The following is a 25,433-nucleotide window of genomic DNA, read 5'->3' as shown; positions in this document are numbered from 1 at the left end:
TCCATGGTTAGAAATAAAGTTAACCTCTTGAATACAACCCAAACCACAAGAAAAGGGGGATGGTTGTTGGATGGGTGTTTTTGAGAGACTGGTGTGGTAAGCAGAAGGTGGTTTAAATTGCTTGTAGGAACATTTCTGAGTGGTTTTGAGCACCAGAGGGATCCAGCGAGCTAGAGAGATGTTTAGGAGGTGCTTAAATTCCAGTTTTTACATTTCTTGTCTCAGAATTTCGTGTATTTATATAGAAACGCTTGGTTTATCTGCCATGCACAGGGACCTTGGCAAGCCTGAGAACTGGGCCCATGAAATTCAACACGACCAAATGCAAGGTCTGACATGTGGGTTATAGTAATGCCAGGCACAAACGCAGAATGGCTGGAGAATGGACTGGGAGCAGCCCTGGGAGAAAGGAGAAGGTGCTTTGGGTGAGAGCTGGACCTGCCCCAGCCTGAGCCCCCCGTGCCCTGGGCTGATCCCGCAGTGTGGGCGGCAGGGCAGGGGGGATCCTGCCCCTGTGCCCCTGTGCTCAGCTGAGAGCCCACCTGCAGAGCTGCTCCAGCCCTGCCTCCAGCAGCACAAGGACGTGGAGCTGCTGCAGCCAGCGCAGAGGAGGCCACAGAGATGCTGCCAGGGCTGGAGCCCCTCTGCTCTGGAGCCAGCCTGGCACAGCTGGGGCTGCTCAGCTGCACAAGAGAAGGCTCCAGGGAGAGCTCCGAGCCCCTGCCAGGGCCTGAAGGGGCTCCAGGAGAGCTGCAGAGGGACTGGGGACAAGGCACCCAGGGACAGCACCCAGGGAATGGCTCCCAGTGCCAGAGGGCAGGCACAGCTGGGATCTTGGGAAGGAATTGGTGGCTGGGAGGGTGTTGAGGCCCTGGCACAGGGTGCCCAGAGCAGCTGTGGCTGCCCCTGGATCCCTGGCAGTGCCCAAGGCCAGGCTGGACAGGGCTTGGAGCAGCCTGGGACAGCAGAATTTGTCCCTGCCCGTGACAGGGGGTGGGATGAGCTGGATGAGCTTAAGATCCTTCCCACCCAAACCATTCTGTGATTCTGTGAAACACTTGCAGTCACCTTCTCTTCAGCCCATTTTAACCCCCCACTCCTTAAAGCCCAGCTGCTCTGAGCCCCGGGTGGGGGGCTCTCACCTGCCCTGGAAGGTTGGGGACTCGGTGGTTGAGGGTCCCAGGGTTTGTGCATCCAGGCGTTCCCTGTCAGATCCCCGGAGTGCAGGACCCGGCAGTCCCTTGTGACATCCCGGGACTGTAGGATGCAGAGGTGGGTCCCTGTCAGGCCCCCGGGGTGGTGTGCAGGGCATCTCTGTGAGACCCCGGGGTGCGGGACCAGCAGGTCCGTGTCAGATCCCCGCGGGACGCGGGATGCAGGAGATCCCTGTCAGAATCCGGAGTCCCGGATCGAGGGGGTTCCTGTCAGATCCTCGTGGTGCGGGAACTCCTGTCAGATCCCGGGGGTCCCTGGGAGATCCCGGGTTTGTGGGGTCTGGGAGGTTCCTGTCAGATCCCGGGGGTCTCTGACAGATTCCGGGGTTGTGGGGGCTGGGGGACTCCTGTCAGATCCCGGGGCTGTGGGGTCTGGGGGATTTCTATCAGATGCTGGGAGTCCCTGTAAGATCCCGGGGTTCTGGGGCTCGGGAGGTTCCTGTTAGATCCTGGGGGTTCCTGTCAGATCCCGGGGTTCTGGGATCCAGAGGAGTCCCTGTCAGATCCCGGGGTTCTGGGATCCGGAGGAGTCCCTGTCAGATCCCGGGGTTCTGGGATCCAGCGGAGTCCCTGTCACATCCCGGGGTTATGGGGCTCGGGAGGTTCCTGTTAGATCCTGGGGGTTCCTGTCAGATCCCGGGGTTCTGGGATCCGGAGGAGTCCCTGTCAGATCCTGGGAGTCCCTGTCAGGTCCCCGGGTTGTGGGGCCCGGGAGGTTCCTGTCAGATCCCGGGATTGTGGGGTCCGGGGGATTCCTGTGAGATCCCGGGGTTGTGGGGTCTGGGAGATTCCTGTCAGATCCTGCGGGTCCTTGTCACATCCCGGGCTTCTGGGGTCTGGGGAGTCCCTGTCAGATCCTGGGGATCCCTGTCAGATCCCGGGGCTGTGGGGTCCGGGGAATTCCTGTCAGATCCTGGGGATCCCTGTCAGATCCCAGGGCTGTGGGGTCCGGGGGATTCCTGTCAGATCCTGGGGGTCCCTGTCAGATCCCGCTGTTCTGGGGCCCGCGAGGTTCCCCTCAGAGGCCCAGGGCTGCGGCACTCGGGTTCTCCGGGCCCGACCCCCCCTCCCGCGGCGGGCAGGCCGCAGCCCCGGACTACATCTCCCGTCAGGGCCGGCGCGGGCCGCGGGCGGGGCGCGGCGCGTCACTGCCCGCCGCCCCGGCCCGTCCCTCCGCCGAGCCGGAGCCGGAGCCGGAGCGTCCTCCCGGGCGGCGCCCCCGCAGCTCCCCGCGTCCCCCGCGCCCCGCGCCCCGCGCCCATGACCCCCTCAGCGGGGCACTGACCGCGCCCGGCCCCCCACGGTAAGCGCGGCCCGGGGGGGACGTGACACAGCACCGGCCGGGGTGGAGGGGGGCGGCGGGGGGGAGGAGCGAGGGGGGGGGGCAGCGCATCCCGGCTTTTGTCTGCCTTGGAAAGACGCGAACCCCGCGGGGGGAGCGGTGGTGGTCGTGCCGCGGATGGAGCCGGTTTCTGGGCAGCTCTCGGTGCTGGCGGTGTCGCGGCGGCCTCGCCCCGGGCGGGTTCCCCCGGCTCGGTGACAGCCCGTGCGTGGCCGCGGGGCCCCCCCTCGGGATGCGGCGCTCCCCGCGGAGAGCTCCGGGGCTGGGTTCGCGTGTGCTCCCGGCCTCTGGAAGCTTCCCGGCCGCTGGAGAAGGGCAGGGCTGCCCCCCAGCCCCGCCCGCCGCGAGCCCCCCGTGGGCAGAGAGGCAGGGACCGCATCGCGGGAGCCGCGGCCATCGCCGTGCCCGTCGCGGCAGAGCCGGCGGCGGAGCCCCGCACCGCAGCACCGCCGGCACAAAGGTGCCAGCGGAGCATCGCCGCGGGGCCACGGCGGCGGTGGGATGCCCGCGGCGGGGTGGTCCCGGCCGGGAGCAGCGCCCACCCCGCCGGAGGTGCGGCCTCCGGGCTGGGTTGGGGCGTAGCGAGCGAGGGCTCGGCAGAGACCCGGTTTTGTTGTCATTTTTATGGCTGTCGTTTTCCTGCAGAGTCACTCTGGCTGCACGTGGTCTCGGGGGCCGTGGTGGGTGACAGTAGGGGACAACAGATGCCGTGGCGGCGGAGCAGCCGGCAAGCCGTGGGATGCTTTTTTGCCGCAGCTGCCCCCCAGCAATGCTGAGCGCTGGAGGCACAGTTGCTGGGTGTCACTGGCCTCCCCGCTGCCTCAAAACTCAGTCCTTGGAGTTGTTTTTCCATAGAGTGACGCTAAGCTTCACCTCCCGAGGCCGTTCCCTGGGTCAGGCTTCTCTGGAAAGGGTGAGATTCCCGCTAGGGAGGTCCCACAGTGGATGAAGCATCAGTTAGATTGGAAAGGGCCAGGTGCTGTTTCCCAGTGCCCCAGAACCGGGGTGCTTCTCTTAAAAGGGCCATTTCCACGTGCCCGTGGGTGCCACGTTCATTCCTTCTCCGATAATCTAGGCTGCTCGTTCTCCGCCACTCAGGCAGGTATGGGATGAGGCTTGAAATCACAGCCTTGTTAATAGAAATCCTAGAGATGGGGTAAGCAGAAGACAGACTGAGCTTTCAGGTTGTTTCTTTCAATGCAAAGATGCCAAAACAAGACCAGATCGTTTAATAGTCCCTTCTCTACAAAACCTAGGAAGGTTTTTTTGATGATGGACCGTCTTACAAGCATCCAGATTCTGGCAGGAGGGTGGCACACGGGATGGAGGAGGAAACCTCCCACTCTGCTTATGATTTATGTGACCCCGACAAGCAAATATTCACACTTTGTCTCCAGTGAGTGGAAAAAGCCATTTTATTGTGTCCACCAACATTTTTTTTTTCCATTTGAGGGTCATAAAGGCTTTTGTCTGCCATTGTTGAACCCAAGATCCAAGAGCAGAACCTTGTGCTGCATTTTATCCCCTCAAGCCTTGGGTAAGATTTGTAGGCTCTGGTTGCCCTGCACTGAGTGTGTTATCTTTGGCACAGATGAGCAGCGGCTGTTTTGGGAAGCTCACTCTGTGCATTTTTATTTTTTTTTTTAAATCATTTATGAGGTCCCAGGATGCTTTTAAAGCAGAGGAGCAGCATTTGGATGCTGCTGCAGGTGAAGGTAATGCAGGGAAAACCACTTGTCTCAGGTGAGCTGGAGGGTGAAGTCCAGCACCGAGCTGGGTGGGAGACTGGAGAGACTTTGTGGAGATGAACTGAGCACCAGCTCTGCCTTTGTGAGGCGATTTGGGACAGGACTGGGGTACCTGAGGGGCTTGGCTGGGTTTGGAACGTTTTTTCCCTTAGCTGAGTCAGCCTGATCCACAAATGGGGCGAGAATGGTCCGTGGAGGGTTCCTGAGAGCCGTGATGGAGTGCAAAGCATGGAAACATACTCGGTGGGTGTTAGCCCTGGATCCAAACCGTGGAAGGGAAGATGGTGGGGTGCTGAGCTTTATCTCCGGAGTCTTTTCTTCAGCACTTGATCTTGGATGAGAATAATACCCTTTTTTTGCCCTCTGGAGTATCCTCACGTTGGGGTGAACTGTGTGGTTGAGTTCACTCTGCTGTGATCTCCTGGTGAGGACAAATTGTGCTGTGTTGACTCTCCCTTTCTTTCTCATTTTGTGTCTCTCTCTCCTGTGTCTCCTTCCAGCCATCCTTGCTGCTTCTTGGTCTTTTCCCAGTAGGAAGGGTGTGAAATTGTGGTAATTGTCACTGGTTGGGATTTTGCCCACAGGTGTCTGCAAAGCAGCAAGAAAACCCTCCTGGAGCTAATTTAATTTCATGTTCTTGCTGCTCAGTTGAGTCTTTGGGGTCCTGTGTATTTGTGAGGAGCTGTAGCTAGAATTATAGCAGGACCCTGTGTTTTATATGAAAGCTGGGGACAGCTTTTTCAGGAGCAGTTTGGGGCACATTTAACATTCTTCCTTTCTGTTTTGACGGAGTAGTTAAATATCGTTAATGATTTCGCTGTTCTTCAGTTTGTCAGAAGTGTTAAGGCATTTATGTTACACCATGGTTAAGTTTCAGAGTTAGCAGTTTGCTGCTCTGTTTGGGGTAGCAGGAGGTTGGGGAGAGGACAACAGAAGACTGGAAGTGTTGAGGCTTCTGGTTTGGTAATCTCCATAAATGCCTTGGGATGTTGTTGTGAAACTCCTCGGAGAGGGGGCAGTTCTGCCACTTGAGGATAATTAGCAGATTAATGTGTCATCTGAAATGAAGGGCTACTGTAGCCAACCAATCATCTTCTGTTTGTTTGAGACCCTGGCTATTTTATTTTTATTTGTTTATGTACATTTTTGCGCATATATATGTGTGTGTGTGTTTACATACAACATGAATGCCTTGCTAGTGATCCTAAGCGTGTTTCCTGCTCAAATCAGACTGAAATGGGAACAACATTGGGTGTTCTTAAAACTTCTGCATTTCAGCTTCCCTGCTGAAATGAGAGGTTTTGTTTCTTTCACGTCTGCCTTGAGCTGTGCCATGGTCAGTCTTGGCTTGCTGGGTTTTGCATTGTCATTGTCAGTCTTCTGAAATGTAGAGGTACCTCAGCAGTGGCCAGGAATGGGAGGTGGTGTCTCTGTCATGGATGGATTGCAGAAAATTTGTGATGGAAAATTAATGGATTTGGGATTTTGCTGCTCTGAGTTAGCTCATGAAGAGTCCTCTCAGGCAGTCCGTGGGCCACTGAGATTTTAGGGACCCCAGGTTGTCTGGGGGTGGTCTTGTGCTCACTCCAGAAAGGCCACTGCTCCCATCTCCTGTCCTGCAGACACAACCCTCATCCTCCCTGTCCCCCAGGCACGTAGCAGTTGTGGTCCAGGAGAGGAAGAACTCGGCTTCTGAGGTGGTGGGAGAACCTGTGGTGGCAGAACCAAACTTCTGCCTCTGCTACCTCTGCAGGATCAAATCCTGCCACACCTGTCAGCCAGGAACCTGCTACAGGTGTATTTCATAACATGCAGACACTTATCAAGGGTGTCTCCTCTGTGGCAGCTGGCTCAGGTTCATCTCCTTCCCCAGCGTGGTTGCATCCATGCGGGGGGTGGTGGTGGTGGTGGAAAACATCTGCATTTCCACCAGGATGGGAAGGGATAGGGGTGGGTGGATGTGGTGGGGCTGTCCCTGGGATGGAGAGCAGGAGTGGGTGGCTGTGTGGTGTCCCTCATCCCCTGGTGTCACATCATGCCCGGGTGACCTGAGGACGCACATGGCTGCCCACAAGCTTCATATTTCTCACCAGTGGGTGTATTGGGTTTGTGTGGCCAGCTTTTAGTAATGGGAGGGCTTCTTTCTGTGAGAAGTTGCCGGGAGCTTCCCCCACGTCCAGCAGAGCCAATGCTGGCCAGCTCCAGGACAGACCCCAAGGCCAATCCCATCAGGAATGATGGTGATGTCTCTGGGATAACAGATTTAAGAAGAAATTAAATGGTTGCCCATCACTGACAGTTGTAATTGTGGTCAGAGAAGAGCGGGGTGAGAACGTGTGAGAGGAGCAATTCTGCAGACACCAAGAGGAGAGGCGGGAGCTGCTCCAGGTGTCGGAGCTGAGATTCCCCTGCAGCCCACGGAGGGCACAGGGATGCAGAGATGCACCTGCAGCCCCTGGGAGAGCCCATGCCAGAGTAGGGGGATCCTGTGAGAGGATGTGATCCCGTGGGAAGCCCGTGCTGGAACAGGGTCCTGATCTGTGGAAACACGAGCCCATGCTGGGGCAGGTGTCCTGGTAGGACTTGTGAACCCATGCTGGAGCAGCCTGTCCTTGGAGGACTGCATCCCATGGAAGAGTGATCCACATTGCAGCAGCTCATGTGGAATTGTTGCCCATGGGACGGACTCACACTGGAGAAGTTGATGTAAAGCTGTCTCCTGTGGGAGGGACCCCACACTGGAGCAGGGGAAGGACTCTGACTTCTCTGCCTGGGCAGTGGCAGGAACATTTTGTTCTGAACTGATCATAACTCTCATTCCCATCTCCCTCTGCCACTAGGGGAGTAGGCAGGGAAGGAGAGAGGGGTGAGGCGAAGGTATTTGTAAGATTTATTTTACTTCTCATTATCGTGCTCTGATTGTGTTGTTAATACATTCAATTAATATTGCAAATCCAAGCCTTTTTTTCCCACAGTGGTATTTGGTGAGGTCTCTCACAGTCCATATCTCAACTCATGATCCTTTTGCTCTATTTTCTCTCCCCTCTCCAGCTGTGGAAGGGAGTGAGAGAGCTGCTTTGGTGATTGCCTGGATTCCAGCCAGGGTCAACCCACTGCAGTTGGCCTTAACACAAAAAAAAAAAAAAAAAAAAAAAAAAAAAAAAAAAAAAAAAAAAAAAAAACAAACCCAAACCCAAAACGAAAAAACAAAACAAAACAAAAAAAACCAACCAATTTGTCCCTCCCTCTAGAGCAGGCTCAGCTTTCTGGGACTGGTTTGTACAGCCTGTTCCACCCTGGGGAGGCTTCACTGCCACTGGATCCTGCCCTGCACCAGAGCAGAAGCTACTGGGAGACGCACAGATGCCACCAGCTTGCTTGCCCAGGCACCTGCAACAGGGAGCCATTAGCAGGGTTCATAATTAAATGTGGAAAATGCTTTTGAACCCTTGAAATCTTGGAGGAGCTGTGTTGCTTGGCTGGCATTCACCGAGACCTTGGGAGAAGCTGGTGTTCGCAACCAAGCTGTTGCCAGCTGTGTTGGGTGGCTGCTGGCTTGGGACACGAATACTTGGGTTGGCAAGGGAGGGGTGGTTTGGGAGGCTGTGGCAGAGGAGGGTGTCCCACTGCAGCAGCCAAGGTCCCTGACATCAGCTCTGCCATGCCACATGTCGGGGATCACACCCCATGCACCCCCAAATTAGTGTTGAGAGGGTCTGCTGCAAGGTCAAGCAGTGATAGGGCAAGGGAGAATGGCTTTAAGCTGAAAGATGGTAGATTTGGATTGGATGTTAGGAGAAAATCCTTCCCTGTGAGCGTGGCACAGGGTACCCAGAGAAGCTGCAGCTGCCCCATCCCTGGAAGTGTCCAAGGCCAGGCTGGATGGGGCTTGGAGCAACCTGGAATAGTGGAAGGTGTTCCTGCCCATGGCAGGGGATGGAACCTGATGGTCTTTAAGGTTCTTTCCATCCCAAATCCTTCTGGAATTCTGTGTTTCTGTGAAATGAGCAGTTGCGACACCGAGTGTTTCACATAGTTTGATTAAACCTCACAAGTCTTTCTGTGCTACCACAGCACTTCGGAGCTACGACAGGAATGCTGCAGATGTGTCAGGGGTCTTGGCTGTCACCAGCTTTGAGCACCTCTCTTGTGAAGCCAAAGCTTTGTGAGCAACATGGAGCTGGTTTTGGGTGGAGCAGCCTCAGGTGAGATTTGGGCTGCGGCAGCTTTGCGGAGCTGGGCTCACCTGTGGCTGTGAGCTGCTCCTTCTCATATGTGGTCCATAGCGATGTTATTTTGGGGCCACCTCCTTCTGCAGGTGGCCTTGAAGGATGTCAGTGTCTGCAGAAACACTCCTCAGTGTTTGTTCATCAGGGATCTTGCAGGAGTTTACCTGGTGTGAATTTTAAAGGATTTTTTTCATCCTGCATAGAATTGTGTGCTCCAGTCACTGGCAGGAGTGTGGTGTAGTCTAGCTCCAGCCAGCCCAAAGCAGTAGTCTGGAAATCATGGAGTCAGAATCATTGACATTGGAAAACGCTTCCAAGAGCACCAAATCCAATCATCAATCCAGTGCCACCACCACGTTCACTACTAAACCGTGTCCTCAAGTGCCACATCCACATGCTTTTTGAACACTTCCAGGAGTGGGGACTCCACCACTGCCCTGGGCAGCCTGTGTCAATGCCTGACAACCCTTTCAGTAGAGAACTTTTCCCCAGTACCCAATCTGAACTTCCCCTGGTGCAGCTTGAGCCCGTTTCCTCTCGTCACATCACTTGTTACCTGTTGGAAGAGTCTGACCCCCACCTGGCTGCACCCTCCTGTCCTGTCAGGGAATTGTCGAGAGTGAGGACGCCCCTTCTGAGCCTCCTTTTCTTCAGGCTAAAATGCTGGTTTGCTTTTGGGTGTCGCTTTTCTCTGTATTACCCATCCAGAGGCAAATCCCCTGGGGCTGGAGGACTCCTGGGCGCCGTGTGCAACTGCAGTGAAGCCAGGGAGCACTTTAATTACATGTCATCAAAAGTACCATGTTGTCTGGGCAAGAGAAGAAAAGGAAGCAGGAAGGGTTGTGGTTGTGCTGTGATTGTCAGCTGGAGGTTAATAACAACGTTTTATGTTTAAGAAGGTGTTTGCTTTGCACAGCGAGAGAAGAGAGGAGTGTATGCCTGAACCCGCGGGAATTGTATTCCCTTAAATCAGGGCATATCGTTGATCCATGGAATGTCTCTTCCCAGCCAGATGATCACCTCGGAGGCATCTTTGATTGTATTTTTCTTTGGCTCAGGAAGCCGGGCTGGTGATCGTGAAACTTGCAGCAGTGATTTTTGCAGCGGGAGGTTTTGCAGGAGGATGTGGAGGCGAGGGGGGTGCTTTGGGAAATGTTTTCTGTATTTTTCTTGCCACGTGCATGTTTCATCCTTAAGAGTGAGTAGATGAACCGGGTGAAGTTCTCAGGGTCCTGGCTGTGATGTCTGCAGAGGCCTCTGAAGGAGGATGAGGCCACGGGTGTGGATGAAGGGTTGTGCTGCGGCTGTGGATGGTTTTCTCTCCCAGCTTTTCCCCCTTCTTTTGAGACCAGCAGTTTCTCACGCCCCGACAGCAGCTTTGCAGTGAGACACACACTTCTGGAAAGCTCATGTGGTGGATGCTGAGTTTTCCATCTCTCCCTGCATCCCTGCTCTGTCCATCCCTGTGGCAGCCAGGCGCAGGCAGATGACTGTATTTCCTGCCTTTACAGGTGCTCAGAGCAGCATCAGTCATGGGTAGGACATCACAGCCCTGTGGAGTGCTTGGTTGTCAGCAGAGCCGCAGCATCGCTCCCTGCCAGGGTGCTTTTAGAGCCAAGATTCACCTCAGGGCAATGGTCCTCCCCCTGCTCCTGCATTTTGGAGCATCTGCAGAGCACACATTGTTTTTCTCAAAATTGATTCTGAGAAAAGCACTTGCTTCACTTTTTTTTTTTTTTTTTCCTTTTTGATAAATATATTTTTGTCACATAGGGTGAAATATTCATTTATCGACTGCAGTCATTTTGAAGCTTCTCCCCTGTTTTTGTGCTTGCCTTTTTTTCAGTGAACAGAAATGAGGCTTATGCACTCAAACTGACTGTCATTTGCTCTTCCTCCAGAATCTTTTTTAACCCAGGGACTAATATCAGCTAAATTTGACAGAGGAGGGCACATCTTGGAGATAAGAGCTTACAGGTTGTAGGAAAGATGGTAGAAAAGGGAAATGTAAATTCCTTCTTGTCTGCAAGGAGAGGCTGCACCAGTCGTGAGCTTAAATAATATCTGTCTGGTTGCAAGCAGGTGGGTTAATTCTTAAGTAAATTACCTGAGTAATTCACTTCAGTTTATTTAAGGAAGTAACCCAAATCATTTTGAACACAGGGAAGGAGGATCTGGCTGTAGGGATGCTGCCAGAGAGTGTGTTGGGATGATGCCAGATAACTTTGAAAGGTCCCTCCCTACCCTTCTCCTTCTCCTTCTCCTTCTCCTTCTCCTTCTCCTTCTCCTTCTCCTTCTCCTTCTCCTTCTCCTTCTCCTTCTCCTTCTCCTTCTCCTTCTCCTTCTCCTTCTCCTTCTCCTTCTCCTTCTCCTTCTCCTTCTCCTTCTCCTTCTCCTTCTCCTTCTCCTTCTCCTTCTCCTTCTCCTTCTCCTTCTCCTTCTCCTTCTCCTTCCCCTTCCCCTTCCCCTTCCCCTTCCCCTTCCCCTTCCCCTTCCCTGTCCCCATCCCCTTTCCCTTCTCCCAGCACCCTTGTCCCCAGATTTTGTGCTTGTGTGTGACCACTGAACTTGCAGCAAAAAGCTGGTGGCTGATTCCTCCCCAGAGTCTCTTGCCTGTGTTGGTGTCCTGCAGTTCCAAAGGGTTTTTTCCAGTCTTGATCTTAGCTTTGCCACATGTCTGCTGGGGTGGATAATCAGGTTTTATACTATGACTGCTCCTGATAGTGATGTTCCATGTGTTATCACCACAAGCTCAGACAGAATCCTTGCACGCTGAGTAAATTCTGTCCCCAAAAGCTTGCTCGGACACTTCCCAGGCTCGAGCAGTTTCCCATCAGGACTGAGGTTACGGCTGGCAGCATCACCTGGAGAAGATGAGGCAGCATTGCAGTGGCTTTTCAGCATCAGCCATGGTCCATGAACCTGCCTGGGAGCTGGAGCTGCTGTTAAAAGTGATTAGTGAGCCTCCAGTTTCCAGAGGAGCCAGGGCTGATGCTCTGCCCCTCTCTGCTCTTCTTCCCATTACAGCTGCAGCGGGAGGCTGCCTTTTCTGTCCCTTTCCTTTCTGCTGTCACCATGTGCACTTTGATTTTTTGATTTTCTCTCTCTCTCTTTTTTTTTTTTTTTTTTTTTTTTTTTTTTACACCGGGAATTCTCTTCCTTTTTTGTCAGCTCGGAGAATGATTTTTCTTACGCTCTTCTCTATTTAGGGCTGTGGGGGAGGAAGTGACTCAGCCTTTTCCCCCCACTTGATTTGCACAGTCATCTCTTGCTGGCTTTGCTGAGTTTTTTCCTTGAGCACCTCCAGTTACGCTCGCTTCATTCAGCAGGAACATTCCCACCTCCTCGCTGCACGTTCCGGCAGGGAAGGGCACGATGGGGAAGGATGAGCCCTCAGCAGGATCTTTCCCTGTGCCAGGAGGAGAGTGAAGCAGCAAACAGGCCACGCTGCCAGACCTGTGGCAGCTCCAGGTCTCCTGTCTGCTCCTTGCCCGTACATCTGTTGAGGAAGGGCCGGCCAAATGAAATTTCGAGGGCTGGCCTGGTCCTACTGTAAAAAAACCCAGTGGAATATGATGTCATGGGCTCTCCCAGGGAGGGAGGTGTCTCGGGTTGTGCTGCTGGCGCTGCTGGAGGATGCCCTGCTCGCCTGGGTGATGGTGGGAGAGGTGGATGTGGGTGATGGATGGGTGGTGACACCAGCTCCGTGCAGGACCGCTGCCAGCTTGCCTTTCATGGCAGGGCTGAAATGGCTGCTGAATACCAGGGAGGACACACTGCCTGCTCTGCTCTCCACTCCACAGAGCTTTCAGACACTGCTGCTCAGCAAGGAAGCCAGTAAATCATCTGCCACTCTAAGTGATACCAGGCATTTGGTGTCCCATGTTCTGTATAAAAAACAAGTGCATTCATTTTGGGTTAATTATTCCCCTACCCTAGAAGCCAGCATAGCTCTGCTTTTCTCTAAAGGGAAGAGGGATAGATAAAAAGAAGATGAAACTCCCAAGCACCCTAGAATCTTTCCTCTCTGGTCCCAAATCAGATACTCAAACTAAAGGCAATTTTGATCTGCTGAGGGAATTCCAACAGGCATCGCTTACTGCTCTGCTTTATAACACAAGGAAGTTTGGCAGCCAAAATGAATATTTGCGTGGCGGTGAAGGGAATGCTGGGGAGCACTCAGTTGGTCATCACCTAGAAATGCTCCTGTAACCTTTCTTGGGTTTAGACTTCTTGTGTTCATCTTTTCTCTTTTAAGAAAATCCAGCCACATCATGAACCAGTTCTGACAGCATCCTGTGCTCTGCACAGGGCATATTACCTGCCTTCTGAACATCTCTGTCTATTGATTAGGCATTAGGAGAAATGTCAGCCTGGAAGCAATGGATTTGATTAGCCAGTTATTTTAACAAAAAAAGAGGTGAACTTCGATTAAAAAGGGAAATGTAGTCACTGTGTGTGCTAGAAGGGAGGTCAGAGCACATAACCAAATGAGAGCATTGGTCAGGATGCTGATGAGGGGAGTTTGGAGGCTGAAGGTCAGCATCGTGCATGACATCTTCTGCATGACCTAGGAATATGGAAAATTATTTTTGTGTATTTAATGAGGCCTGCTGGATTTTGGCTAGTGAATTGTAGTGAGTGTAGGAACTTCATGGTTGCGTGAAGCACTCAGAAAACAGTTGAGTCTGTAGGATGCTAGTCTTGTATGAAGGTTGAGTTTAACTTGAGATACACCTAACCTTCATACAGGACTAGTGCAGGGACCAAGGAGTGCAGGGACTCCTTCCCAGGTTGCTCCAAGCCCTGTCCAGCCTGGCCTGGGACACTGCCAGGGATCCAGGGGCAGCCACAGCTGCTCTGGGCACCCTGTGCCAGGGCCTCAACACCCTCCCAGCCAATTCCTTCCCAGTATCCCAGCTGTGCCTGCCCTCTGGCACTGGGAGCCATTCCCTGGGTGCTGTCCCTGGGTGCCTTGTCCCCAGTCCCTCTGCAGCTCTCCTGGAGCCCCTTCAGGCCCTGGCAGGGGCTCGGAGCTCTCCCTGGAGCCTTCTCTTGTGCAGCTGAGCAGCCCCAGCTGTGCCAGGCTGGCTCCAGAGCAGAGGGGCTCCAGCCCTGGCAGCATCTCCGTGGCCTCCTCTGCGCTGGCTGCAGCAGCTCCACGTCCTTGTGCTGTTGGAGGCAGGGCTGGAGCAGCTCTGCAGGTGGGCTCTCACCTGAGCACAGGGGCAGAGTTTGGATATTCCTCAGCTAGCAGACGGGAAAAGCTTACCGATATCAACACAGCTGTGTGGACTGCAAGCAGGAGGCTTCACAAAACCATCCCGTGCTGTTTGTTGTTGTTTGGGTTGTTCTGAGGATCTGTTATGGGTTGCAGGGGCAGGTGGGAGTATTGAAGAGGTGTTCAGAAAGAAGCAGCTTAGAAAACAAAGTGGAGGCTCCAGTGAGGGAGTGTCTGCCTCCTGTGTTAAGAAAAACAAATGTCTTTAGGAAGGTGGTGGTTTGATTCAAATCAGTGCCAGGAGGGAGGCCAGAAAGCCCAAACAACGGGTGACTGGTTTCGGTGTTCTGGGCTGGAGGTTGGGCCCCAGTGATAGATGGCCAAGTCAGAGGCAGAGGGATGATGGCACAGGTGAGGAGGAAGAGCCAAGAGCAGGTCAGGGCAGTGAGCACATCCTCCTCTTTGGTCTGCCCTTCCTCTTTGCTTGATCTGGGGTCAAACATCTGGATGTGATCTCAGTCCAGCCTGCACTCTGAGCCTGCAGCTGTGGCTCTTTCAAGTCCTTGAGCCTCGAGGCTGCCAGCAGGGGCAGAGCTGATGGCAAACCATCCAGGAAGGAGGAGATGAGTAATAAAAAGCTTCTGTCTCCCTTCATACAGGGAAAAGCGCGTGCATACCCTGTTCAGCGCTCGCTGCATGGGACCATCCTCTGCCTCCCAGAGGAGGCAGCTTTGCTCAATGGGACTGTCAAGTACTTGGTTTTCATGTCAGCCTGTTTCCTCTCCTAAAGGTCAGCCTGATCCCTTGCTTTGTTAAGAAGTTTCTTTTGGTTTTGATTAAGTTTGAAGTACATCTTTTTTGCTTTGTCCTGGAAGTCTGGGCTCGGGGAACGTCTCCCAAGGTAAGATCCTGGAGCTGCTGTGGATTAAAGTAAGCTCTTGAGGTCCTCCAGTCCAGCCCTCTGCTCAGTGCAGAGCCAGCTTCTACATCAAACCTGCTCAGGGCCTCCTCCTGTGCTGTTTCCAAGCTGCGCACCCAGATCTCACACTCAAGTTACGTGTTGGCTGCTGAACCACGGCTCAAAGCGAAGGAACTTTCCACTATCCCATCAGAGTTTCCCGAGCTTCACCTACCGATCCCCAGACCTGGAGCTGAGCAGCTGCAGCTGTTTGCTGCTGGAGAAGGCTTTCTGCTCCCGGTGTTTCCCGTGCCCCTGGCGTTCTGCTGCTGGGTTTCTCAGCTCCTGGGGGGTGTCACCGCTCCCCGGCCGAGCAGCAGCGCCTGTGTGCCCGTGTGTGCTGGGAAGGCTTATCGCCAACTGACCTAATTATTGTAATCTCGCTCTTCCCCGGATAGCGCAGGTTTCCTTGGCTCTCGGGAGGCTTCACGGGTTTTTCCAAGCTGTTCTTTGATTTATTGTCTGTCTCTTAATAACATTATTCTTTCGCTTGGGCTAGGTGAAGCCTGAGAATGAGGGTTGTAGCCAGGGAGAGTGTAATACTTGTGAACTGCCTTTCCTGCTCCGATGGCAATCCTGCTGGGTCCCAGCCTGCCAGACTTTCCAGGCAGCCCCCCTGCAGGGATTTCTTTGCAGCTCTGCTCTTCATCACAGCTCTCTCCTCTTCCCCCTGCCCTGACGGTACAAGTGCATCCTCTTACTGCAGAAATCCTCTGGCTACCAGAGTTAACAGGTGAAAACTGTGCAGTTCCACTTCTTCTGTGCTCTTGGACGCAGAGTTGTTGCCTGTCCCTTTTTTCTTTAGTTGCCCATTCCATTCTTTTTCTTACCTGTCCCATTTTTTGTTGCTTATCCATATTTTTTTTCTTTTCTGTCCCTTCTTTTATGTTGCCTATCCCATTTTTGTGTCCCTTATCCCTCGTCTCATTTGTATTGTCCTTCCTGATCCCTTTTTGTTTGGTTGTTTTTGTTTCTATGGGTTTTGGTGCCTATCATGGTTTTTTATTCTCTATCCCATTTTTTGTTCCTTTTGCCCTCCCCACTGTAGTTTCTCCTTTCTCTACCTGCCCCTTTTCCTGTTTATAATATGTTTATTTGGCTACAGGTATAGGCCAGGTGTCTTTTAGAGGTGCCATTTTTTTTTTTTTTCTTTCTTTCAGCAAGACAGGGATTTGCAGCATGTTAACAGGGTTTAACTTGTACTTTAAAAACAGAAAGCCTAGGACAGAAAAAAAAAAAAAAAAATCAAATCCAGCCCAACCGCCAAACTTTTCAACCTGGGATGAATTTCCTCCATTCACGCGCTTAATTTTCTTTCTGAAAAGCTGTAGCTGGGATTTATCCCTGTGCTAAGAGCTTCAGGGTGCCGGTCGGGCGGAGAATAACCCACGTATAACGCGGTGCCTCCTCACAGGAGCAGGGCTTACCGCTAAGCTTCCCGGTTAAACCACCTGACGGGATCAGCGGAGGTTAGCAGCACCGCAGGGGCTCGGTGGCAGAGGGCTTGGAAAACAACAAGTCAGCAGCGCTGCCCTGAAAACCTGTTTTGTTTGGGGGGTTTTTGTTGTTTTTGTTTTTTTTTTTTTTTTTTTTTTTATCCCCTCACCCTGCGCAAGATCCGGTTGGACCTGAAAGGGAGTGGGAGAGGATGGAGCGGGGGCATCACACGAGGCTTTATCTTCGTCGGGCTTTCTGCAGCCCTGGGTGTTATCTTGTGCAGGGCCTGATAGTCTCTGGAGAGTAAATATTTTCTCCTGCGGCAGAGCGGCCCGTGGAGGAGCTGGGAGCAAGCCAAAGCAGAGGCATTGCTGGGAGGTTAAAGCCTGGAAGTGCTGGCACCGGGCTTGTGTCTGATGTTCCACCTTGCCAGCAGAATTAGGGCTGTGCCAGCGCCCCTTTTCAGGGGAGTGTGGGTTCCCATTTGCCGTGTTTCCCGCTCCTGTGGAAAAAAAAGATACTTTTGAACTTCCCTGAGGTTGCTGACTTTCTAACTTTCAAGTGAATTACAGAGTAACATTTTAATTTGTATCTCCTTCCTGAAGCACTGTTGCATCCTTTGGGTGGGTACCCCAAGTTACCCTCAGATTCTCTGCCAACACTCTTCAACACCAGGCTACAAAACAAATAGCTAATGCTAACTCCACTTTTTTTTTTTTTTCCTTAATTAGCCTGTAGAATAATCATAGTGCTAAGGATACTTGGGCGAGGGATAAGAGTGTTTTCAGCTGGGTTCAATGAGAATAGATATTTTTACTTTGTTGAAACAGGAAACAAAATAATGTCAAGTCCCATTTCAATCCAAAATGAAATCTGGTTTAAATTATTTTGCACTATCATGGAGGGTTGTGGAAATTCAGTGTACATCACCACAAAATAAAAGAAAAAAATTCCTTTGTTTAAAAATACAAAACTCTTAAAAAAAAAAAAAAAAAAAAAAAAAAAAAAAAAAAGTTAAACTATTTTTACAGAAGAAACTGTTTTCTTCCCAGTTGTTTGGCGGCAGTGACTTGACCAAAACTATTTAAAATTCATCAAGCCAAATCTGGGCTGCTGGCAAGCAAGTAATTTTAAAAATTGTTATTGTTACTATGTGATAAGTTCAGGGGCTTTTGGGGCTTGAGTACCAGGGGCTTGAGTACCAGGTGTCACCTCTGGTTCCTGGTGCTGGAAGGCCTTTGGATGTCATGGACATGTGGGAATTCTCACCAGCAGCAGGGTGTTCCCATGGACCAGGGTCCTCAGGAAGCACTGGCACAGGACTGTGGCTGTTCCATCCCTGGCAGTGTCTAAGGCCAGGCAGGACAGGGCTTGGAGCACTCTGGGACAGTGGAAGGTGTCCCTGCCCATGGCAGGGGGTGGCACTGGATGGGCTTTGAGAGTCCCATCCAGCCCAAACCATTCCATGGTTCTATGAAAGCTCTAGAAGGAGTGGAAAGAACCTGCCCCAAGCCCCAGCGTTGTGTGTTTATCTTGGCATTCTTTACATCTTCCTCTGAAGCCTCCAAGTCCTGCATTACCTCAGCACTAGGAATGAGGTTTATTTTCTTTATCATTCAGACTGTATAATTTATTGCAGAAGTGCCTTTTCCAGTCCCGTGTTAAATTCTACTGCTGAACTGGTGGGTCATAAAGACCCCTCAGACGGACATCCCTGCCCTGTGCTGGCACCCAAGTGAATGGTGGGGCTCTACCTTCCAGACCCTTTGATGTGAGGCACCTTCTGGGTGTATATCACTAAGCAGTCTCTTGATTAATCAAATTCTCCCTTAGCATTTTTCTTTCCTTTTTCCCTTTTTTTTTTTTTTTTTTTTTTTTGCAAAGCAACGTAGTTTTGGCTCTCTGTTTAATCTCTGAAGTCAAAGGTACATGAATAGCAGGCGTGCTGCTGTGATGTTTCTGCTGAAGATGCTGATGCTGCTCCCCTGTGCTGCACCTACAGCGCTCCCCCCACCCTCCCGCTGCACTGCTACATCCTTTGGGCAGATACCCCAAGTTTTCCTCAGGATCTGTGAACTGTCCTCAACAAATAATTATTGCTAGCTCTAGCTTTTTGTCTTAATTAGCCTCTAGAGAAATCATGGTGCCAAAGACAGCTGTGGGGGATATAAGAGTATTTTTACCTGGGTTCAGTGAGAACAGATATTTTGTTGAAACAAGAAACAAAATAACGTCAAGTCCCGTTTCAATCCCAAATGAAATGTCTTAAATTATTTTGCACTACAACAGAACTGTAGAAATTCGGTATATCATGAAAGAAAAGAACAGGCTTTGTGCTTTACAGGAGAGGGAAGCGAGGCAGGTGACATCCCAGTCATACACGTAGTGCATGGCACATTTGGGTCCATGGTGGATGCAACAACTGGACACAAAGAGCAGCTCAAGGGTGTTTTGGGACAAATTTTATGTTCTTGTCCCCAGTACACCAGCTGCAGCGCTGGGACTCAACAAGGCTTTCTTGCAGTGCATCAGGGGAGCCTACAGGAAAGATGGAGAGAGGCTGTTGAAGTGACGGGATGCAGAGGGATGGCTTCAAACTGACAGAGAGTAGACTAAGAGTAATTAGGAAAAAAAAGTAGTTGGTGAGGCCCTAGCACAGATTGCACAGGGAATTTGTGTCTGACACACCTCTGGAAGTTTCCAAGGCCAGGTTGTATGAGATTTGGAGCAACCTGGGCTAGTGGAAGGTGTCAGTGCCCATGGCAGGGGGTGGGACTGGAAGATCCCTTCCAATGCAAAGCAAATTCTGTGATTCTGTGGTCCAAGACCTGGGGTTAGCAAAAGGGAGGCTAAGGACACTGACAATAGGGAAGATTAGAACACAGGGTTGGTGAATCCCAAAGCTGTCTTGATCAGGGCCAGTCCCAACTGTCCTTGCAGCTGGTGGAGGTAAATAGACACTCCCCAAGCTCATGATCATTTCAAAACAGTTTACTTGTCTTGTCCTGAAAGTACCTGTCTCTCTGTTTGCTTTGTAATAACAACCACCTCCCTGTCCTGCTCCTGCCTGCCGAGGTTCAGACAGGTCCCCTGGGTGATAAATGTAGCTGTGCAAGTGCCTGCAGCATCTTTACACCCTTGGGGTCAGCAGGCTACTCTTCCCACACCCATTGCTGACTTCTTCTCATCCCTTGCTCACTGCAGTTTAGGGGGTGATAGCCACAGGGGCAGTGAGGCCACCTGGGAAGGGAGTCACCCAACAGAGTGATAGTCTGGGAGTGATTGCAAAAAATGCACTTCAAGTCTCAAAAAGGAGGCTGGTGGCTGGCCAGTAGCTCCCAAAAATTCCTTTCTGGGGAGGTGCTTGGTATTTTTTGGGCTGGTTCCCTAAGGCAGGCGTTTTTCCTGGTGAATTGATTCAAGCTGCCTCATCAGCTGCTGGAAGGAGCTAAAAGCTGGGGATGGATTTGAGAGGAGGGTTAAGCTCCTGGGCTTGGTTCATGCTGTTTGCACAAAAGCAAAGCTTGGGGGGGGTCTGTTTTCGTACTGCTGTGACTTTTGTCAGTGTGTGGCTTCAAAGGGAGCCCATCCCTGCCACACAGCAGCATCCCTGGGCTTGGTGAGAGCTTTGGTGGGTGCTGTGGTGCCAGAGCATCGTGTTCCTTCCTGGGACAGCTGCTGGGAGTCCAGTGAAAAGCCTGGGCCAATCTGGGTATCACACTTGTTTTCCTAACTGCAATGGGAAATTGTGTGGGAGAACATGGCATGAGATCCTTGTAGGCTGAAAAGTGGATTTTGGGTTTGCAAGGGCATCTAGGAAACAACTCTTTTATGGAGAAATCCTTCCCTGTGATGGTGGTGAGGCCTGGCCACAGGGTGCCCAGAGCAGCTGTGGCTGCCCCTGGATCCCTGGCAGTGTCCAAGGCCAGGCTGGACAGGGCTTGGAGCAACCTGGGACAGTGGAAGCTGTCCCTGCCCATGGCAGGGGGATGGAATGACATGAGCTTTAAGGTCCCTTCCAACCCAAACCATTCTGTGATTCTGTGATCTTCTCAAGCTGTGAGAACTGCCTTAGTTGATGCTCTTTGCCCACAGCACTCACAGGGATCTCAGCTGAATTCAAATGGTCCCTCTGATTGAAGTGAGAGTCATTTTTCCATAGTGCAATCACTTTGCTGGATGAAAGCTAGCTGCCTTGACCACATTCAGTCCCTGACTCCAGGAGCAGGAGATAAGGAGGGCACAGTATCCAACCCCAGGTGAAGGTAAAGCTTTGGTGACTGGCTCAGTCTGGGGACAAAAATAAGAGAGTCAAATGCCTCACTGGGGCGTTTTTCAGGCAGTGCCTTTCTCTGCCAAGCAGAGGCTTCCAAAGTTGGGAGGAGCTTGGGCAATGTCGGCTGTGGCCCCCTTTGTCTGGTGGCCCTGTTCATGTGGTGTTGGACACTGACCCCACAGGATTCCCTTTCTCTGCGTGCTCCTCCCGGCCTTTTGTTTGACTATTAATTTATTATTGTTGTTGTTATTATTATTATTATTACCAGAAGCAGTATAAGGAAACATCTGCTTTTCCTTCTGCATGTACAGAATTGCAGAAGGAACTGTACTTTCCCCAAATCCTGTTCTTTTCCACTAGACTATTTAGAGTGTCTCATCTCATGGCTACTGCCTGCATGAGAACTGGTAAGGTCAATGCCTGATGGTCCCAGGGTGGCTGTGATGTAAAAACCAATCTGCTGCTTCTTTTATAACTTAAACATTAGAATGTGGTGGAGTAGTGGGGGTCCAGAGGCAGGTTTGGGAAATTTTATTTGTTTGTGGGTGTAGTTGAGTGGGATTTTTTAGGGTTTTTTGGTTTTGGGTTTTTTTTTAGAACTGAAGGTAATTAAAGATTCAGAAAATCTCTGAATATACTCATTTGTGCATGGAGTTGTTCAGCTGAGCTTAACTAGCTCAGAGAAGGCTTGGTAAGTTATTTTCCACTTTCCTCTCCAATGTGGTTTACTTGATGATTTCTCTTTCCAGTTTCAGCTGAGCAACTCATGTTAGGCAGAATGCACAGAGATCCCTGTGAGTGAGCCAGCCGTGGGTCAGAGGGAATTGTCTCTCCTTCAAATCTTCCTCATGTAACCCCATCCCAACCAGCAGCATCACCCAAGGCTGGGAAGGAATTTCTCTTTAGTTTTAGCAGCAGGAACCCATGGAAGATTGGCTTTTAATGGTGCAGAAGGTGACTGATGTTGCAAAAAGCATCTTGCTTCCTCATTCCTATCCCATCTTCCAGAAATGTGAAATTTGGGATGCATCGGAGGCTCTCCTGTCCCTATCCTTGCTGCACAGAAGAGCTTCATTTCCAAAAAAGGGGAAAGCTGTGATGGAGGGAAGCAGGTGGTGGGGGTGGAGGTGAGAATCCTTAAGGATGGGAACTTCATGAGGTTCAACAAGGCCAATTAATGGAGCTGTGCCTAGGTCACGCAACCCCCGGGATCAACCCAGGCTGGGGATGAGCAGAGGGAGCGGCCCTGGGAGAAGGAGCTGGGGTGCTGTGGGTGAGAGCTGGACCTGCCCCAGCCTGAGCCCCCCGTGCCCTGGGCTGATCCCGCAGCGTGGGCAGCAGGGCAGGGGGGATCCTGCCCCTGTGCCCCTGTGCTCAGCTGAGAGCCCACCTGCAGAGCTGCTCCAGCCCTGCCTCCAACAGCACAAGGACGTGGAGCTGCTGCAGCCAGCGCAGAGGAGGCCACGGAGATGCTGCCAGGGCTGGAGCCCCTCTGCTCTGGAGCCAGCCTGGCACAGCGGGGGCTGCTCAGCTGCACAAGAGAAGGCTCCAGGGAGAGCTCCGAGCCCCTGCCAGGGCCTGAAGGGGCTCCAGGAGAGCTGCAGGGGGACTGGGGACAAGGCACCCAGGGACAGCACCCAGGGAATGGCTCCCAGTGCCAGAGGGCAGGCACAGCTGGGATCCTGGAAAGGAATTGGTGTCTGTGAGGGTGTTGAGGCCCTGGCACAGGGTGCCCAGAGCAGCTGTGGCTCCCCCTGGATCCCTGGCAGTGTCCAGGGCCAGGTTGGCTGGGACTTAGAACAGCCTCATCAAGTGGGAGGTGTCATTGTCTGTGGCAGGGGGTTGGACTGGATGACTTTTAGAGGCTTGTTCCAACCCAGACTGTTCTGTGATCCTGTGATTCCCAGGAAGAGAGGACCAGCTGCCTTCTCCTAGCATAAAATCCATCTGGGAGTGGCAGCTCCAGCGTTTTGGCTGGTGGCCAAGGTATGTTCTCTGAGTGCTGCTACAGGCTGGTGTATAGGCACAAAAATGCTTTTTGCCAGTGAGCCACGGGCATGATTTAATAGGGATTAAGCAGCCTCCATGCCTGCCCGGCTGCTGACCGGGGTTCGCTGCTCCCGCCCAGTCCCTCCCTTCGGCAGCCACCAGCGCGATGGATTACTTCAGCAGGTTGACATCTCAACTTAGAGTTGGATGTGTCTTTTAGGATTACAGAGCTTTTCACAGCCCAAGTGCCTATTATATTGCCTGGGTGCCTGGAAAGAAAAGATTGCATCCCAACAATGGTTTCCCTTCGGTTGTTTACAAAGGATGGTGCACGGCGGCCGGCACGTGTATGGATGAGCTCGTGGACATGATGCTTTTATTTAGGATGTGGGCCGTGCTCTCTGCCTGCGCAGCGCTGCCTGCACAGGGAGTTTTGCACCCTGGTTGCTGCTTCTGTGGGATCGTGGCTCGTCCTTTGGGGTGCCAGAAGAGCTGGGCGAAAAACAGGTGTTGGTCGCCTGGGGATTTGCAGCCTGCCAGGTGAATCACAGAGGGGCGCACACAGGTGCATGGTGCACATGTACAAGCTTGTCTGGCAGGAGAACATCCTTGGTTCATGTCTTCCAGCATGATCCCTGCAGCCATCACGTCCTTCCCAGCTGCCAGAGTGATGCTGTGTGCTCTCCAAGGAGAAACAGTGCAGCTCTGAGGAGCAGAGCCTGTGTGAAATGCTGTTTCTTCAGATATTCATAATAATTGTTCAATATCTTTACCTGGCAACATTTTCCTTGTAAAGGTGAAAAATAACAAGGGCAAGATGTAACGTGGGCTCTTGTTCCATTAGCTTATAGTAGAGGTAGGGGAGTGTGGAATTCGATTATGTCTGGCTTAAGTCACCGTTGGTAGCATGAACCAGTGTAAAATAGGTTATAAAACTCAGGCTGCTCACAATTTAGGGGTTGGTGGTTGGAGGCTTTTTATGGCCTGTTTCAGATTTTATATCTATAAATGCTGGTTCATTTGCATGTATTGAATTTGTATCAAAATCTGTGAGCATTCCTTGCTATTGCTGCAGCAGCCAGAGTGATGCTGCAGCAGTCTCCATGCCCTGACATCCCCTGCAGCAGAGCACCCTGCCACAGGGTGAGCCCATAAACCCACCTCCACTCACCTGATGTTCAGACAGTAGTCTTCTCAGTTGTGTGCTGTTTTTCCTTTCTTTTTTTCATCATATCTATCACAAGCCAAAGGAAATGTCTTCCCCCCGGCAAAGAAGCCCATCTGGTTGAAAACCACACCGAGCTCATGCACAGATTTGACACACTGAAAGACTTCATGTTTCTAAAGGTGATGCGGCTTTGGTTTTGTTTGAAGAGAAGAAAAGAAAAAAGATTCACTTTCCAACCACAAAGAGTTGCTTATTGCAGGGAAGCAAGCTGCATAATAAATTATTGTCAGGGCGAGAATGAGGGATTTCTGTTTACTCCTCTCCCTTCCTTGCTGGATCAAGGTGGCTGTTCTGGGTTGAATTCTGAGGCACTTGTCTGTCCCTCTCTTTTCCCCCCCTATTTATTTCTGTGTTTTGATGGCTCTGTTTCAATGCACCGTGCTGTTTGCCTGCTGTGTTCCTTGCCAGGCTCTTGAGTGGCACTGCAACGTGGCAGCTGGTGGGCTCCTGTCCTGTCACTGGGGCTTTTCTGCATCACCAGGTACCAGAAAACAGACATGAGACTGGATGATGAAATACATTAAATGCTCAGCCAGCTGTGGATGCATCAGTATCTGAAAAGCCCAAGGCTCGCTCCAGCAGTAAACACTCATGTGGTTTTCAAAGGTGTTTACATTTTAATTAGAAAAGAGTCAGATCCGGGGTGTAATAATTTACATTTCTGTGCTTGACGTTTTGACGTCTGGAAAGGTGGTGGTTTTGAGGCAGCAAATCCAAGAAAGACTCATGATGCTTTGTGGAGATGCAGCAGTACCTGGGTACAGGGAGTCATAGTTCATCTCTGTTGCTTTTGTTTTCCATAGTAACTGTTCCTGCGGGCGGCTGGGTAAGAGAGCTGCCTGCCAGCAATAAAGATAAACTGCTCGTCTCGCTCTCTGAGACGCTCTCACCGCTTGAGAAAGACACGTTGCTAATTACTTGTTGTTGGAAATGGGCTGGATGAGGAGAGGGAAAACATTGCTGCAGAAGGGGCTCATTAAAAGGAGATGCTGGGAATAGAGCCGTGCTGGTGGCCGGGAGTTCCAGCCCCAAGCGCAGACAGTCAAAGGTCCTTGTGCCTGTGCTTCTGGGGGGGGGATTGTTTGCAGAGTCGAGACACACAGAGGGTTTCACCTGACCCAGAGGTGCTGATAACAAGCAGATAAGAAGTAGAGGGGTTATCCTGCGCTGTGTGGTCAAAGCATCTCTCTTGTCTGGGACTGCAGGGACTTCCTCCTTCCGTGTGCGCTTCAGCAGCAGCTTTAGGAAGCTCAGTCAGCCCAGCTTTCGGGGTCTCAGTGAGCAGGAAATGTGAGGGAGGTGATGATGGAGGGTTTGACCGTGAGCTCTTCCTCCCTGCCCAGCCCCAGAGAGGCACTGGGGAGAGGCAGAAGAGGGTGTCACCTCACCCTGGATATCCATCTCCACCTACACAAGGTGATGTCCAACGTCGCTGTAGGGGGCAGAGATGGGAGAGCTATGGGGTGGGTTTTGGAGCCTGCACAAGAGATGTGAAAGTTGCTGTTGGTTGCTCGTGAGAGAGGATGTGATGTCTGGGACTGGGCTGGGGGCTTTCCCTCTGTCTCCCTGAGGGTCAGTTTGGTTTCGTTTTATCATCATCCCATTCAGGCACAGACAAATCTGGGCTGCTGAGCTGTTCCTCAGTACATGCCCCAGGTGTCTCAGAGCAGAAGGGACCTGCTGTATCTTTTTATAAACATCCAAAGGAGAACTAACGCAAGAGGGATGCTGGATGTCCTATCACAGAACATACTGGAAGCAGGTGGCTGCATTGGTACGTGAGGAATTTGC

The 25,433-nt window shown here is 51.9% G+C and overlaps 1 protein-coding gene across 7 annotated transcripts in view; it reads left to right on the top strand.

Annotated features, from left to right (window-relative positions):
- The first annotated feature begins 2,446 nt into the window (after nt 1–2,446).
- CTIF (cap binding complex dependent translation initiation factor) overlaps nt 2,447–25,433 on the top strand; it is a 148,378-nt gene continuing 125,391 nt past the window's right edge. For 3 of the 7 annotated variants that reach the window (XM_058424147.1, XM_058424146.1, XM_058424144.1), the window contains exons 1-2: nt 21,622–21,698; nt 22,333–22,411. The gene's annotated coding sequence lies outside the window, so the exon portion shown is untranslated. Of the gene's footprint in view, nt 2,518–20,377; nt 20,415–21,621; nt 21,699–22,332; nt 22,412–25,433 lie in introns of those variants that run through there. The other 4 variants (XM_040090466.2, XM_058424148.1, XM_058424145.1 and 1 more) reach the window with 3 other exon arrangements.

This window comes from Hirundo rustica, chromosome Z, assembly GCF_015227805.2.
Source record: "Hirundo rustica isolate bHirRus1 chromosome Z, bHirRus1.pri.v3, whole genome shotgun sequence".
Taxonomy (NCBI): Eukaryota; Metazoa; Chordata; class Aves; order Passeriformes; family Hirundinidae; genus Hirundo; species Hirundo rustica.
Note: the sequence above shows the minus strand (reverse complement) of the source record. Positions and strands in the feature narration are given on the sequence as shown.